Here is a 19,083-nt window from a genome sequence, read left to right as displayed (position 1 = left end):
CTTCTTGAAGTGTATTCTCTTCCCACTCTTCTTGATTTTTGTACTTCTCAATCTCTGGTCTTGGAGTATGATTGTAAGGTGTGGCTTTGAGTTCCACCCTTAAGTTGGAGATTATACTGAATGGGTCTTAAGACCAGGTGAAACTTCACTGGAATACCATCTTTTTGAGGATTGAAGCTTCTTCAATACCTATTGATCTACTATTACAAATAAATGAGCGTACCTGTGACGTGATTTTGAACTGACTTTCTTTTCCTTGAAATGAAATGTAGTTCATCAATATTAATCATTTGCCTATTATATTATAGAGAGAAAATTGTCATTGGAACATATTTGGGAAATTTGTATGGTGCTAATTCACAACCATACACTCTAATGTTTGTATAGTTATGGTAAAGGTACCAGTCTCTTGTCTTGGATTGGTCACTCAGGTGTAGGATACTTTTGATTTTTGGACTAATGATAGGCTTACTCTGGCTGCTGAGAATCTGTGCAATTGGATGAATAAAAAATTCAATGAAGTCTAAGAACCTGAACTTAGTTGAGTTCCTCCTGGTAAATGAAGTCCATTGTTTGAATGGTTGAATCACTCTTTGATTATCCTTCTTGTGGAAAATAATAGGTATCTTGTCTCCCTGTTGAAAAATAATCATATGAATTAACACAAAGGAATATTTTAACACTCCTTCAATAATAATTTTCATCAATTGTTCATACATACTTTTAGCCAAATATTGATTGTAATTATACATGAAAGAAGGTTTGTTTTCTTTAGAGAAAATGGATAGATAACCTAGGATAGATTCATTTACCCATTGATCTCTTTCGTAGCCTACCAAGCAAGAAACTACAAAAATGATGTGTTTAGCTCTCTCAGGGAACATGGATGCTCGATATGGTGGGTTTTTTTTAGGAAGTCCAACATCTTCTCGAAGGAGTATCTAAAAACATTGAGCTCTTTGGGGAAATGTGAACTTATGGTTTAGATCCATTAAAACAAGAGTGGATAAAAAGTTGAGGGAATTTTTTTCATTAATCAAAAGCATCTTGTTGAAAGTTTCAGGGGCAATAGATATCAGATTGTCTCCATTATAAGCTACCATAGTTCTCTGTAAGGGATTATACATATCTTGACACCACATGACTAAATCAGGAAAATGATGGGTTTGAGGAAACATATACATGGGCAATAAGGATTTCCACAAGTTGATTTTGTCTTCAGTGTCCTGATAAGTCTAGTTTAGCCAATGGTGCAGTTCAAACATGTCGATTTCACACTCTGTATCTTTAATTTTAAAGAATTGGTTAGCCAATGGAGTGTGATGAAGGCCCAAGGAATTAGAGGTTTTGGGATTTTCCTGTGATGATGTTTGACTAGCAAAGGGTTGGTCTTTTCTCTTCGGAACCATAATTTGCAGAATTAATATGAAATGATAACAAAAGGTTAGGGATGAAAATACCTAAAGGTATGTCACTCTGATGGTAAATTCAGCTGCAGTGGAACAGAGTCAGGAAATAATGAAACTTAGAAAGCTAGTGAATCAGGATATAAGACAATTTAGGGAAAATCGCGTAATAGTGGTGAGGGTATTATTTATTACAGGGAATGGATTACCATTACGGGAAGGTTGTTGTTGAATGGAAAAAAATTCATTGTTGGAAAAAGGAAGAACAACAACGATAGGAAAAATGGATAGCAGATACAAGGCAATGGATATAGAGACACGAAATGTAATGATTAGGAATGGAAGACATGAGAAGGAAGTTACCATTGGCGCAAGAAAAAAGGGTGTGTGAAAGGATTGGCAGATTTTGGAGGGGTGGGTGGTGCTAAGTGGTAAGGAGTGGGGGTGGTGTGAAGTGTTTCCACATTGTGAGGGGTCCACGCATGATGAAACCATTTTTCATATCCCCCTGTGCCAGTATTGCACAATGGTGGAAGGGGGTGGGAAATGGACACCCCATTTTTGATCCGAGTGGGGTAGAGGATCGATCTCCAAAAGTGAAAGTTGTTTAGTAATCCGCGACAAACTCCTTTTATCGTTTTGTGAATTTGACTTAAAACTTTAAAATTTTTATTTGTACAAAAAAGGTAATTATGTCCTAATCTAATACATATTTGGCCAAATTTTGAACATATTAGGCCATCATTTATTCTATTCATTCCTATGTAATAATGTTCCACCAAGGCTAAACAATTTAGCAAACTTATTAACTAATCTAAAACATAAATTTAAATGATTTGATCAAGATTGAAGAATATGATTCAAATCAACAAAAGGTTGTGGAATTTAAACAATTATCACACAAAAACTTAATTTATTATAATTCAATTTATTTCTTTGAAGTGGCATTTGATGAGGCTCACTTATACAAAAAAATTTATTTTCTTATGATGAGGTCTTATTTTATCTCTTTTATTTATTTTCTATTTTTTCATATTTTCATATTTATTCTTTATTTTTTTATACCCTATTTTACAAATAAAAAACAACTTATAAAAAATAGAGCATGTTACAAAATCGGCTCAAATTGGGGACTGCTTCCTCCTGTAGGTTGTAGCACACTTTCAATACCATGTGCCTTCCCCTCAGGCTAATGGGATCTTTGTTTAAACAAATACACACTACATGTAAAATAAACACTCTAGTGATATACAATGATGAATGAATGGGGGACCTCTCAATACTGAATGTAGTGCTTCAAGTATTTCCCATTGACAAACAATGAGGAATACTATCCTTTCAAATTCTGCAGGATGAAAGTTCTATTACCTTAACCTCAGAAATGATAAAAGGTCCAAACTAGTGGTTATCCAAATTTCCATGTTTTCCTTTTTCTTCTCTTCTAGCATCCCATCTTAGTACCAAATATCCTTCCTTAAAATATCTTTCCAGAACTTCTTTATCAAATAATCCTTTCATTTTGTTTTGATATTTCTGAAGCTTAAAATGAACTTCATCTCTATCTTCATTAAGTTATATAATCCAATTTATCCTTCTATAGAAATCATCGGGCACTTCATTTAATTCTTGTAAAAAAATCATGACATGAAAAGATAAATGTGTGGGAAATATATCTTCTTTACGATAAACAAGCTAAAAAGTAGATTTACTTGCTAATCTCTTTGGTGAAATCATGTTGGCCCAAAGTGCATAAATGGGATGATTGTCCCCACTCCTTTTGTGATCCTCCAGTGTTTTCTTTATAAATTTAACCAAACATTTGTTTGAGGACTCTGACAGTCCATTTCCATGAGGATAGTATGGAGCAGAATGATGCAACAAAATTTGATATTTCTAGCAGAAATCAATCATCTTAACACTGTTGAGTGTTGTTGCATTGTCTGTCACTATTTTCCTCAGGCACCCAAATCTAGCCAATATGTGTTCTTCAATAAATTTGATAACTACAATATGAGTTGCATTTCTGACTGGAATGGCCTCCACCCATTTGGTAAAGTAATTTGTAGCAGTCAATATCCATATGTGCTTACTACTTGATAGAGGATGAATTCCACCAATGAAATCCAATCCCCATTGAAGGAAAGGTGCTTGGACTAGTATTGGAACTAATGGAAGTGATGCTAATCTCTACTTTCCAACAAACATCTGACACTGAGTACAACTTCTAACCTTTTCTCCCACTTGTGAAAATAGAATAAGCCAATAAAACCTAGCTCATAAAATATTGTGTGATGTAGCCCTCCAAGCATAGTGCCCTCTAGAAATACCTACATGAAATTGATCAATGATGCCTTCTATCTCATTGTTTGTTAAGAAAATTAAAAGGATGTTAAGAGGATCCTTCCAATACAAATTTGCATTAACAATACAGTATTTTACGGCCTTCAACTTCAGTGTTTTACATATTCTTTGAAAATTCAGATGGAAACTCAAAATTTCTTAGAAAATTCACAATATCAGTGTACCAATCAGATAATAAAAAATCATTATCAATATGAATCAAAATTGACTAGTCTGTTGAAGAAGGTTTTTATGGATTCTTCCGTGTTGGAATTTCAGAAGGTTCTTGTGGATTCTTCTCAACTAGGATCTCATAAGGTTCTTGTGGATTCTCTTGTATTGGGGTTGCAGAAGGTTCTTTTGGATTCCACTCGGTTGGGATTTCACAAATAGAATTTATTCCCAAGATCTTACAATTTGACTCAACAAGGAGCATGCTGAGGCCTTGACCCTTTACCAACCTAATAGTCTTGACAATGAGATCATACTCTTAAATCTTAGTTATCCAACTTCCTCACCTTCCATCAGTATCAGGCTGAGTTAACATAGTTTTAACAACACTATTAGTTACATAGGAAATAATAGAAGAGTGAAGAAGATAGACTCTAAAATATTTTAGGGCTTGAACTAAATAATAGGAATGTTTTTAAGTGATCTCATAATTTAGCTCAACATCTCTCATGAATTTACTAAAAAAGGAAATAGGTTGGTCATCTCCATCCTTACTCTTTTTCAAAAGAAGAACAACGAAGGTAGTTTCAAAGGAAAAATAAGAGATACTAAATGGTTCAAAGTAATATGGGCTGGCTAAATTGGGAGCTTCTGCAATAGCCTTTTTAATATGATCAAATGCATACCTTGTAGGAATGGTCCATTTAACTTCATGATTATTTCTTAGCATATCAGTGATATCCTGAACTATTTTAGCATAATTAGGAATAAACCTGCTTAAAAAAATAATTTTCCCAAGGAAAGCCTGAATTTCCTTCGTATTCCTTGGTAATGAAAGTGCTTGTATAGCTGAAACTCTTTTAGAATAAATGACTAATCCTTCCTTAGAAATGATATAGCCAAGAAATTTTCCTTCTTAGAGTGCAAACAAACACTTTTTGGGATTAAGGGAAATCCCAAAATTTATACACCTGTCAAAAACCTTTCTCAAATTCTTTAAATGATTTTGGTCGGAATTGGAAAAGACATTTAAATCATCAAGATAAATTACAACAAATTTGTATGTCTTACCCACAAATTCGAAGTCCATATATTGTTGAAATGTAGCTCCAGCATTAGTTAACCCAAAAGGCATCTGGGCATACATGAATGTGCCCCAAGGATTTGTGAATGCAATATTTTTTCTATCCTCTAGACTAATCACGATCTTATTATATCCAAAAAAACCATATAACATAGAAATTCTATTAGCTCCTAAAAATTTCTAAAGTAATTGATCCATCATGGGTAATGGATAATTATCTTTCAAATATGATTTATTCAAATTCCTAAAATCCACACATAGTCTAACTTCACCATTCTTCTTTCTCACTAGAACTAAATTAGCTACACAATTAGAATATTTCAATGGAACTATAATTTTAGCGTCATGTAGGCTTTTAAGTTCTTTTTCAATAATAGGAAGGAGGATAGGATTAATTCTCATTTTTTTAAAAAGGTTTAGCCTTTGGTTTTAATGGAATTTTATGTTCAATGAGAGATGTATCATATGTATTTAATTCATTGTAATACCAAGAAAAAACATCTTTATAGGCATTAAGGACGGCTAAATATTTGTCTTTGGCTTCCATTGACAGGGATGCAGAAATTTTAACATTTATAATTTCTTCAGAACTTCCCATGTTACAACTTCAATATTTTCGTCACGTGAATTTGATAATGGACATTTGGGAAGATCATTATGATCAAAGAACTTCTCAAGAGGGATTAACCCTCTTGGAATAAAATTGTTAGATAATTGATTAATGCTATGATCAAAATTTTTGAGTCAAATTGTGGTGTTTGATTTTCATTGTAAACTTCACGATTATCAAGATGTTCTTCCTCAACTTGCAGATTTGAAATCTCATCAATAACTTGAGAAAAGGATTTTAACCGCTCGTCACCATCAAATATTTTCCAATGTTGAAGATTGTCAGAAATATATAGTATGTACTTAACTTGAATTTGATATTGGACAAACACTTGACCAGGAACTTTAAAATAACTGGCAGAAACAACTAGGAATTTGATGAATGTTTTCATCTCTGGGAATAAAAATGATCTTGAATGTTGAAAAGAATTTTTCTATTGAATCCCAAATATCATTCCTATAAGATCTAAGTCTAGGGTGCTTAGTTTGACAAATATTCCTTACTTGTTTGACAATAGTTCAGAATCACTGAATACACGTATATTTGCACCTTAAGACTTCTTGCTAATTCCAATCCCAGCAAAAAAGCTTCATACTCATCTACATTATTAGCTACATCGAATTAAAGATTATCTAATTGGGTAATGTTTTATTTATTTGGTGAAATTAATACAATTCAATCTCATGCTCCTTCCTTTGAGCAAGAACCATCAAAGTACAATTTCATAATATCAGTGTTAATGGCTTTTGGTTTGTCAACAATGTTTTCAATAGTAAGCTGAGTATTTTGTGAATTATTTGCTGATAATTCAAAACATCCAAAGTATTGATCCACTGAATAAATAAGATTATTCCTAGCTTGATCATATTTACAAACAATATTCATAAATCTTACGTCTTTGTATAATCTTAGATGCTCACCCCCATAGGTAGAAATGGTATTACAAGACATGTCCATTTGAAGGCTTCCTCCTAGTTTGGAACAACAAGATCTTCTTAAAAATATGTCAAATTTGGGTGGGGTATCAGTGACTACAATGTCTTAAACAACACCCTTAACACGGATTTGAGCTAAAGCAAACACTAGATCTTTATAAGTCCAAGACAAGTTACTTGCTTGGAGTCAAAAGTGTGAAGATCATGATAAGTTCTAGTGACCTCTAATTGCAGCTGGTCCATGATTACCTTTGGCATCAGATTATAGGAAGCCCCAAAATCTAACATTTAGTTATATAACAAGAAATCACGAATTTTTAGATTCACATAAAAAGATGGTACATTTTCATGAATCATGTATGAGCTAGGACCAAAGACTACTGAAGGTTTTCCACCGTGTAAGCTTATTACATCCCCTTCAACATCAACACTCGATGACTAAATCCATTTAGAAATTTGGTTTTTATACGTTGGATTCATTGAATGTTTAGATAAGGGAATGCGTATTTTAACTCTTTCCAATCCTCTTTCAACATTCAAAGTGGTTAAACAATTTTATCAATTAGAGTTGTTTCAGCTACTTGATTCAATGGTTGAATGGTTGGTGTTTGAGTTTCGATGGATTTGAATTTAGGTTCATTTACCATGGGAGTTTTAGAGGTATGCCAGACCCTAAAATAGGTCTTAGATCACATATCCTATTCAATTTTACAATTAAAAACTTAGGAAAGGCCTTATATTTTTTAAATTTGAGAGTCTTCTTGATCTTGAGAAGACTCATTTAAAGGGTTAGAAACAAAAGCATTTTGTAAAGATGAAGGATCTATGTTATTTATATCTTCAAAAATCAGTGGGCCAATGTCTTCTGGTTGTTGGTCATCAATCATCAATGGGGGTTGGACCTGTTGATCAGTATTAGGGCTTTGAAAATTTTGAGTTTGGAGGGATCTTATAAATTGAGTTTGAGGCCTAGCAGATGTTTGTTGTATTTGTTCTATTCTTCTAGGCTGAGTTTCTATTTTTGAAATTCTATTTGAAAGGTTTCTAAATAATCATGTGATCTCATCTATATTTTGATCATCATTTTTAGTTTTTGAGGAAGATCCTTCTTCCTTGATCTTTCGCTTCAACTTTTTCAACCCTAGATATAAGTTTCATTGATGCGGACCTATTAGCCTCAACTTCTATAATGTTTGTTTACATGTCTTATAGGGTAGGGGATGTCCTTTTCCTAAGCATGACTGCAAATCCATCATCAAATGGTTTAGAAAATCAAACTTTTGTTGTTGTTACTAGTGGTTTACAGTCAGGTGGCATCTTATGATAAAGTTTATTGAATATTTTTATGAAATCTTCCACTAGTTCACCATAATTTCTTTTTATTTATTCAATTTTTGTAAGATAGTAAACTGGATCCTTATTAACGCTCCATTGACTCTTGAATATGGTAGTTAATTCATTCCAAGAACGAATTGAATCATCTCTCTGTTGTATAAATCAAATCCCAATGTTTCTCTATAGGGATTGAACAAAAAAACCCATATAGACATCTTCATGTTCAATGTTCATATTATCAGCAAAATCTAAGAAGCAAGTTAGATGATATTCAACACACAAACCAGTTTCTCCATTAAACCTTGGTAGTTGTTTTAAATACCCATTAGGAAAACTATTGAGATGGTTAGTGTTACAGGGAAAAGTGTCTACACAGAACTACTTATCCCACTAAGGTGTGGTAGCTACCTTAGAAACAAACAAAATAAAGCTACTTTCGTTTTTCTTTTATGAAATATAGATGAGAGAAGAACAAAGGAGACCAACCTCTGTCTTGCACTTATCTCCTAGTTCGATTCCTCTCTCTTCTGATAGTCCTTCGCTACTTGCTTCCTTGTACGCCTAGCTTCACAGAGTACTTGTAGGATCAGAGTAGCATAACACTATACAAGAACATGGATCTATAATCATAAAAAATCTAGGATCAGATGTAAATTGACCATACAAATGCATAGAACATAAATGACGCAAGAGTATGGAGGAAAACTTGAATAGCTTTTATTGATAATCAAGAAAGAGCCAAGGGAGTTACAACTAGTTGTTCTGGCCCAGCATCATCCTCTCAGAAAGTAAGCCCTTCTACACCTCATACAAAGCTTAGATCACCCAACACTATGATGTTGTCTCAAGAAACCAACAACAATTCCTTACAAGATGCAAAATTCCAGCCTCTGGATCTCGGGGATGAGAGATCCATATATAGATATCTGTAAGGGAGATGAGTCAGCTTGTGATTTGATTAGTGTATTCCCTCTGATAATTCTTGCTTCCACTTGGAGATTGATGATCTCTTACTCATCCTTGGTCAAATTCAGAGAGGCAAGTGTCACAGGAGAAGTTTCTAGAAGATTCCATGCCTATCCACCTCGCGGATTGACACTGCCATTTGTCACTTCTCGCCCATCGCACCCCATAGAATGGATTTTTGAAATGCAACGCACCCACACAGTGTACTTAGGTGAGATGCAACGCACTTTGCCTATGGAGCAGCTGAAATGATCCTGTTTTGACCAGTTATGAGCAGTTTTTCATGGAGAACTTCTGGTAGAAGCTGTAATCAGTTGACCTTGTTCCTTTAGGGGTTAGAACATCACTTTTAGGGACTTAGGAGCCCTTGGTTTATGGACATTTTATGCTTGGGGTTTCAGTGCCCAAAAATGTCTATAAAAGTTGCCCCCTAAAGCATGAGGTCGTTAATATTTTGATGTCGGGTGAAATGCTTTATTATGAGGATCCAAAGTTCTTTCAAGCCGGGAGGAGACCTGTAATAAGATAAAATACAATACATTATCTTCATAATTTTTCATGATCTAGCTAAGGCGGGCATTCCCATGCTGAGCTTTATAAATTCATTTTCATGTACATAGGACAGACAATCGTGTGAGTGTAGACTGATGATTCTGGTAGAGACATCATCCCTTTGATTGAATGATTATCTGTGCAGCAATGATGTACATTCGATGTCTTTATTTCCCTGAATATATATCGCAGCCCGGATGGATGAAACTAGATCCGGGGTCTTCAATCTCGTTCGATCTTCACCTCGAAGTACAAGTCGATCCATGTGAGAGATGTTTTGGAGTCGAACATGGAAAGACATCGCTAGATTACCAACCAATGATGTAAGTTGTTAACAGATGCGAGAGGAGTCACCGGTAGTGATAATGACCCTCAAGGTACTGCAGTACAATTCATGTGGTGTGAATAAAGGACTTGGTGTTGAACACCACGCAAAATCTTTCGCTCGAAGGTCATTGATGTAAACCTGTCGCCGGAAGTGAGAAACTTGCCATTGAGACATGCAAGCTTCAAAGTACTGAACGTGGTGTTCCTAGATCAACGTCTTGGATAATGAGTTGATGTTGAGAAGAAGCGATCCGTCATAGGAGGGCCTTAAGGAATCCCACATCAATGACACGTAACGGAGCAAATGATTTCAAAGGAGGTGAAAACGATCTGGTGATATAAGGTTCAGGGTGGCGGTCATGAAATAATGGAGAGTAAATGTATTGTAGCGGGTGAGACACAGGTGAACCCTCTGAATGACTTCTCTTTAACAAATCGGCGACACTGACATGATGGATTGGTAGCATTAACCCCAAATATGGATGGTGTGATGGGACCATGGTGATGTGACCGGTGAATGAAACAACCCAACCCGACTTGGATGCGGAGTGAAAGTGTCATGTTCAAGAGTGACTTGCCACCAACAAAGTTTCTTCAAGTTTTCTTCCCAATTTTTCCCCAGTCATTGCTGACCAGTACCTCTTTATTTTTGTCAAGCTTGAGGAGGATAACATATGCTTGTTCTATAATTTTCCCTTCGGGCAAACCCATCGCTATGTTTTAAAGAGCCTACCGATAGTGAAACTCGTTCTTGTCTGCTATGGACAAGTTTGCCGCTATTAAGTTTTAACGAGTTTAATGACAAAGATAACTCGGTCCTTTTCAATTTTAGAGAGTCTGAAAAGGGACGTAAAGGAAACTCCAAAATTCCTTTTTCTTCATCTAATCCCTTAAGTCCGAAAAAGTATAAAACAATACAGAAGAGATGAATTTTCGATCCTTTTAATGAGCCGAACAAAACAAGCGCTCGATCTTTTTGTGTAATAATCCCTCAGGTCCAAAAAGATTAAAATCTAAAGGAGGGATAGCACTTCCAGTCGCTTTAATGAGCTGGAGAGGCCAATGGCTTGGCAATCTTTTCATATTTTATGAGTCAGTTGAAAAGAGCTTAAAGGAGACTTGTCTTTTGAGGAACGAGTGATAAAATTGGGAAGCTGTTGATTCCAGGTAAGGTTTGGAATTCTCCAATCACGACAGTGTTACAAGGATGGCTAGTGGGATCACTCTTCGCAGCTGCTCCTCAAAAACCGGTAAACAATCAAATGGAGGTGAATGTTCGGCCAATACAGAGTGGAGGTGATGATGAGAACACGACCAAGGCTTTAAAGGCTGAAGTGCTACATTCACGATGGTTATTTACCGGCAAATAGTTCATTTTTAATGAGCTTAAAGGCGGGGAGAAACATTTGCTCATGACTTATGTTTATTTTTTAACGAGCTTGAACTATGTGTTAAAACTGCTCGATTAATCCAGTCGTATAATAAGAATGTCCCATTTAAAAATGGAAAATTTTCAAATCTTTGCCCCACATCCTTTCTTTATGCAAGTTAGGAAACGACCAATCCAAAAAAAAGATAAATAATCGCTCTTTGCTTGCACAACAAAAGGTTTGCATGCCCCCAGGTATAAAACAGAGTTTCAAGGTCACCTTTCAAATCTCCAACAAAACATTTGTTTTATCAGGAAAGGTCTACCTCTTTCAAGTTACCAAAGATTGTTCTATTCACACCGCAAACAAAACACTTCTTCGGCGATGTCTACTGAAATAGACAAAGGTGTCCACTCACATAACTTTGACGAGGGAATCTTGTTCCAGTCTAACCCCCTCTTCCAATCACGGACGGGAGTACAGACTAGTCATACATCTCACGTGGAAACCTACCCTATACCCAAAGTTTTCCTGCCGAAGCAGACCAGGGTGCATACCCCCTGGGTTTCAGTCATGTCCCCCGAATCACTCGCGCTCATCAGGTGGACCGACTGGAGATTGATGAGACATTCCTTGTGTGAAGAGACCATTTAGGGATGGTATATGACGGTTTGCTATGCGTGATCTGGGAAATGAAAGTTGGTCTATGAGCTTGACCACTATTCCTTCGTGCATAAAACACATTACTCTAAAGAGTGATGAGACAATGGCTCCAAGGAGTAGATTATAATCCAGGGGTCCTTGAACTACCATTACGTTCATGTGAATGGTTTTCCCTCTCAATGTTATGGGCACATTAGGAAGGATCCCTAACGGTCAACTGGTTCCTTTGTCAAAGCCTATTAGATTTCTCATCTCAGGCAAAAGCGATGGCGAACCAAGCGCTTTCCAAGCAGTCGAGGAAAGGATACTCACAGAAGCCCCTTCATTTATGATGGTACCGGCCATAACAATTCTATATATTTGAGCAATGATTTGGAATGGTACACTAGCCAGTAAGGGGGGTCTGCCTAGTTGATTACAGTCGAAGGAAACAACTAGGTTTCTTGGAGGTGGGACCGAATAAGCGGCCGGGTATGACTCTGACGAACTTCCTTCCTGCGGTAAAGGAATGGGTAAATTGCCCCCATGTTCATCGGAGTTTGTGCTTACGAAAAGAATTTGGACAGTGTCATCCTTATTCTCTTCGGTGACTATATCATCTGAAGACGGAACCTCTGAAGGCAAGACCGGGTCAACTACCACCTCGACCTTTTGACTTTCGTCTGGTATGGTTTCAGATGGTTTGTCTTCAATGATAGACGCTTCGGCCGACCACCTGGGCGGGTCAGCCAGATTTTCAACTAGTAACGGACTCGGCAAGAGTTTTTTATATCCAGGAGGAAGTTGTAACGGTGAAACCGGACGATCATCCAAAACTCTTTTAGCCTCGTCTAAGAAGGGACAACAGTGGACGTCATGATCACATTCATACAATTTACAAGGAAATCTATATTTTCCTTTTTGTCCTGGGGCTTCACTTTCACTAGTCGACGATGTGCTTTCAACATGATTATCAGAGGTTGACGACACCGGGTTGTGCAAACGAGGAGACCAATCCCTTAAGATCTGAGGGATGCAAGGACAATATCAATGATAGTGGTCTCCTTTGCAAATGACACATGGCAATTTAGGCCTGGTCGATGTAGTGTGTGGATTTTCGCTAGGAGATGCTTGGTTGCCCCCTTTCGCTTTTGGCTCCTTCTTCTTCTTCTCTTTCTTCTTCTTTTCCTTCTTCTTCTCAGATACTTGATTTTTGGCTTTACCAGCTCCATCAAGCGAAGAGGAAGGAGGAGACGAAGAATTGGAGGAAGTAGAAGGTTGGTGGGTAACTCTGGAATCATCTAGTTGCTGACTCGATTGTTCAGGAATTGCGGTGTTCTGAACGACAGAGGTTGAGAAGATCAATACGGGCAAGCCAATTGTCAGTCCTGGAGGCGACAATGTGGCCATATGGGGTGCACCAACATCTCCCCAAGAGGAGAAGGGACTAGGATTTCCTCCAAGGGGAATTCCTTGGTTGGTGGATTCCATTTTCTCAACTTAAGATCAACGTAGGAAAGGGTGATGATTATTCTGTTTAAAATAAATTTTAGACGCTTTGACACAAATTGTTTTTTCAATTTTAAAGAGTCGAGAAAAAACAAAAGGTGACTCTAGTCGTCTTCGATTTTTAATGAGCCTAAAGTGACAAGTGCTCAGATGGACCTTTTCTGTTAAGGAGTCTGAAAAGGAACGAAAGGGACCACTCTCGAAATCTAGGTAGAGGGATTACCAAACCAATTGCAAAACTACAGAATAATTTTTACAGTATGGCAATCAATCTTCCCGAATGTTGTGTTCAGTGCATTGCGATCGATAGGGAGGCAGACATGGCTTCCTATGGATAAAGGATTAAGCCTATTGTGTTCTCCCAAAATATACTTGACGGTACGTGGGAGCACAAGTCCGTACTGGCACTTATCATCTCAAAGTGGAGGAATCACCCAACCATCAGTTAGAACAACAGTTAACACGCTTTACGATGCTGGAATACGTTTCTAGCCTAGACTTCTAGATGTTGTGCGTTAGGTTCCAAAGCGTTGTTAGATTCATTAAATTTATTTTATAGTTGATCTTGCTTAAGAAATTTTCCTTTCAGGTTCACCGCGTGATGTAGATGTACAATTTCCTAAAATACAATCTAAGATGATAAACAATCTTTTATCTTCTTTGTGCAATGAAAATCCTAGCTACTAAGGAAAGAGAGATAGTTTTCCTTCACAAAGAGCAAAGAGCACACACTATATGCATTTTCCTAAATCAAACCAATCAAACAGTCTAAATGCCAATGCACATGCATGTATTTGTTTTCGGCTTTCTTAGTATGTGAATGATAAAAATAAAGCTAATGCTCAAATCTGAATTCCTTTTCAAGCGACAATTACTAACAAGTTTCTTTTCAAAATAAAAAATGAAGACAATCACAACACTTTACGATTCGGAAATGAATACTTGCTTTCGACACTAGAAAAACTACAAATCCAGACCAAATACAAAATTAACAGGGTAATCGACTATCAAGAGCAACCAAACTCTTTCCTATGACTGAAAACGACACTTGCGACACTTTCAAATCAAGAAACAATAGTACAATTACGTTACTTTTTGCAAAGGAGAACTAAAAGTGACTCAACAAATACACAAAAACATTTATAGTTATTTTTCACAATGGAGGCGGAATAACAGCAAGGAAAAGGGGTTTCAAACAGAGATATACTGATTACAGGTAGCAAAATTCATGAATAGAACTGAAAAGAATGAATCATAGAAACCAAAACTGAACAATGCCTAGTCTAATCAGTGCACCTATAACACAGTGAACTTGAAATGCAACGCACCTGCTACACTCGGGAAGTGCGCTGAATTTCAGATTCACAGAACAGAGCCTGCGCTGGGCCAAAGACGAGACTTTGCTTGGGTTCTGGGTCATAGTTTGCAGTTGAGTTCAGGGTTTTTGGCCGAGCAAATGGTAATCAGTAAATCAACAACAAGGGTAGATCTAAGGAGGTTCCAAGAGCTACCACGAGGGCAATTAGAGAGTTTGTAAATCAGTTTTTTAGTTCATAAACAAATCCCAGAGATTGACTTAAGCGACATTTATCTATTTTGCAAATGCAGTTCGAAAGCTACCTGGCTTGACTTCAGGCTTCATCTATAATTTTATAAAATAAGTAACAGGGAATATAAACAAACAACCTAATTCGTCCCCAGCGGAGTCGCCATTTTGTTACAGGGAAAAGTGTCTACACAGAACTGCTTATCCCACTAAGGTGTGGTAGCTACCTTAGAAACAAACAAACTAAAGCTACTTTCCTTTTTCCTTTAGGAAATATAGATGAGAGAAGAACAAAGGAGACCAACCTCTGTCTTGCGCTTATCTCCTAGTTTGATTCCTCTCTCTTCTGATAGTCCTTCGCTACTTGCTTCCTTGTACGCCCAGCTTCACAGAGTACCTGTGGGATCAGAGTAGCATAACACTATACAAGAACATGGATCTATAATCATAAAGAATCTAGGATCAGATGTAAATTGACCATACAAATGCATAGAACATAAAAGACACAAGAGTATGGAGGAAAACTTGAATAGCTTTTATTGATAATCAAGAAAGAGCCAAGGGAGTTACAACCAGTTGTTCTGACCCAGCATCATCCTCTCAGCAAGTAAGCCCTTCTTCACCTCATACAAAGCTTAGATCACCCAACACTATGATGTTGTCTCAAGAAACCAACAACAATTCCTTACAAGATGCAAAATTCCAGCCTCTGGATCTCTGGGATGAGGGATCCATATATAGATATCTGTAAGGGAGATGAGTCAGCTCGTGATTTGATTAGTGTCTTCCCTCTGACATTTCTTGCTTCCACTTGGAGAATGATGATATCTTACTCATCCTTGGTCGAATTCAAAGAGGCAAGTGTCACGGGAGAAGTTTCTGGAAGATTCCATGCCTCTCCACCTCGCAGATTGACACTGCCATTTGTCACTTCTCGCCCATCGCACCCCATAGAAGGGATTTTTGAAATGAAACACACCGACATAGTGTACTTAGGTGAGATGCAACACACTTTACCTATGGAGCAGCTGAAATGATCCTGTTTTGACAAGTTCTGAGCAATTTTTCATGGAGAACTTCTGGGAGAAGCTGTAATCAATTGACCTTGTTCCTTTAGGGGTTAGAACAAAAATTTTAGGGACTTAGGAGCCCTTGTTTTATGGACATTTTATGCTTGGGGTTGCAATGCCCAAAATTGTCTATAACAGTTAGGAAGATGTAAGGCATTATACCTAGAAGGAATAATAGGTTAAAATGTTGGGAATAACACTGAGAGGGCGTGGGGAATCAGTATTATCAAATCAATAACATTTTCATTTCATACTCATATTTATATACACTACTTCAATCAAGGGAACTTGCGTGTGCATGCAAATATCTTTAAGGAAACCATCGTATATCCAGTGAACTTATGATTCAGTTAATTCATCATATGTTGATCTTTAATCAGTACTTTATTAACCATTTAAATAGTAACCATGTGCAGTAATAACAAAATAAACCATCACATATAAAAAACACACATGAACACCAAGATTTAAGGTGGAAACCCAATGTGGGAGAAAAAACACCTACTGATGTCATCTCTATCTTCTTTTAATATAAGAAAAACCTATTTACAATATTCTACTAGCATAGACTCGTACCAATACACAGGCACCAATGTGTAGAAGGCTATGACATTCTCTCATTCTCCAGCTTTTACTTCAACGGAGCTACAACCCCCTAGCTCTTTTACTAGCCAATATGTTTACCAGTACGTAGGCACCAACCTCCAGAATGGTCCAACCTTCACTCGTTATCTAGCTACTACTGGAAGGGAGCTACAGCCGCCTATCTCTTGTATTGGCAAATATGTTTACCAGTATGTAGGCACCGTCCTACAGAAGGTTACGACCTTCTCTCTTCCTCCAAGGACCACATTTCATAAATTTTCAGATTGGATACTCCTACTACACAACAACACAATATGAAGGCCACGTTTCATCCCATTTTAATACTGGGCCCATCATCAACACTGAAGCTCAAAATCAATCACCATTGTAATACAACCAATCCTTGAAAACCCATCATCACTAAAGAAAATCACAATCAATCAATTTAAATATTCAGAAGATTGTCACTAGAACAGAGTCACGACAACACAAAGAAAAACCTAGAACTCTCCGTCAACATCCAAAACCATATGCAACTTCAACCATCAAATTTCATAATGTATACGCTACTTCAAAGTACAAAACCAATGTGTATATGTGCCTTCACCAAGGTGAACTAGCGTATAGATCTGAAAATACTAACATAAAACTTAACAACTATTCTAGACTTTAGTCATACCTATATCATAACATTTACTGAACAAAACATGTGTTAGAAATCAGATTTAGACCAACCATGATCAAATCAATCATTGGCAAGTCATTTCAGGTCTCGTGATCCTGATCCAACATTAAATTCAAGATGCACAAAATATTTCAGATCATATCACAATCATAGCCCTTGCAAAATAAAATGTACTTCAGATAGAAGTATTCCTGAGAAACCCCTCCCCTTACACACTTGGCCCTTTTATCTTCTCCTCCTTATATATTTTGAGCCATTTTCAATACCTCGAATCAAAACCTCGGACGAATACCTCAGACCAATACCTCAGCCTAAAATCCACAAACCAATACCTCAAACCAAAACCTCGGACCAAAGCCTTGGACCAACACCTCAGACCAAAACCTTGATTTTCCACCTCATACATGATTTTCTTTCTATGAAAGTGCGTGCATATGTATACACTACTTTTGTTTTGTTAGCTGACATGTGTACGCTGCTTGGACAAACTGAACCAATATATACTTCTTAAACCATTCTCTTTCTTCAATCTCTAGAGCCTGATCTGTAATCCTTTGTTGTTAACTTGTTACACTATGAACTATCACATATGTGAGTTTCCATCAAGGACAACACCTATATCATAATCCCAACAATCTCCCCCTTTGGACTTGATTGCAATAGCAACACCAAGATACTCTCCCCCTTTGACATCAAGGTAAAAGGATGGACCAAGATATTCTCCCCCTTTAATATACATTGTGTTGTCCATGCTCCCCCTGAGTAAATGTAGAGTCTGAAGAGATATGATTCAAAAGAATAACACGACACTATAACTCTACTAAATGAGTATGAATTCCCATTCTCATTCTTCAATCTCTGGCATCTGATCTGTAATCCTTTGTTGTTAACTTGTTACACTGTGAATTGTCACCTATGTGAGTTTCCATCAAGGACAACACCTATATAATAATCCCAACAATCTCCCCCTCTGGACTTGATGGCAATCGCAACACCAAGATACTCTCCCCCTTGGCATCAAGGGAAAAGGACGAGCCAAGATATTCTCCCCCTTTGATATACATTATGGTGTCCATGCTCCCCTTGAGTAAATGTAGAGTCTGAAGAGATATGATTCAAAAGAATAACATGACTCTATAACTCTACTAGTGAGTATAAATTCCCTAAGACCAATGACACATACATACATCAATCACCCAACTAAGTGGGGATACACTAAGTTCTTATACATGAGTGAAATAGAAATTATTACATCATCCTTCACATACATAGTGGGGTTACGAACTAGGTCTTTACATGAACTTTACATCAAATGATATACACGACATTGATAACACAGACCAATGATCTAAACAAGACCATGATAGTCATCAACAACTATATATATGATTTGTATCATAAGCATTTCTCAGCAGCATCAAGATCAACAACCTTTATATGTCCATCATCAAAAGTGTCATCTGAACAAAAGCAACTATGTGAATCAAGCAGTATAAGTATCATAATGTATAATGCCAACAATGCATTATTAGATGCATATGATCCATCTAAACTTGTGCCATTTGTTCACTGTCATATCTGATCATTGCATTTTTCAGTAAGAATCATCAAGGAATCATCATGAACTAGTTTATTCATCAAGTTATTAATAGCTTATGAGGGCAAAAACAACTTCTACATATCATTAGTATACTATAATCATCATCAATCAGAATAGAAAATATAATTGATAATTGAACGAACCATATAATAACCCTTTTCCTAAGTCTGTCCACTGCTTCTTCCTGAAAATACCATATACGTGACTTTGCAGCTTTTAGCTCACATATATATGTGGCATGTCTTCATAATAACTGCATATGAGAATTGGAATAATGAAATTTTACACTTTCAACTCCCCTTGAGTTTGTTATGTCTCTATACTGAGTTATGCCACATCCTTCAGACTAT

The sequence above is a fragment of the Pinus tabuliformis genome, chromosome X (genome assembly GCF_031772625.1).
Source record: "Pinus tabuliformis cultivar Carrire ecotype Pingquan chromosome X, CPIR1, whole genome shotgun sequence".
NCBI lineage: Eukaryota > Viridiplantae > Streptophyta > Pinopsida > Pinales > Pinaceae > Pinus > Pinus tabuliformis.
The sequence above is the reverse complement of the archived record's forward strand: the minus strand, read 5'-3'. Positions refer to the sequence as shown.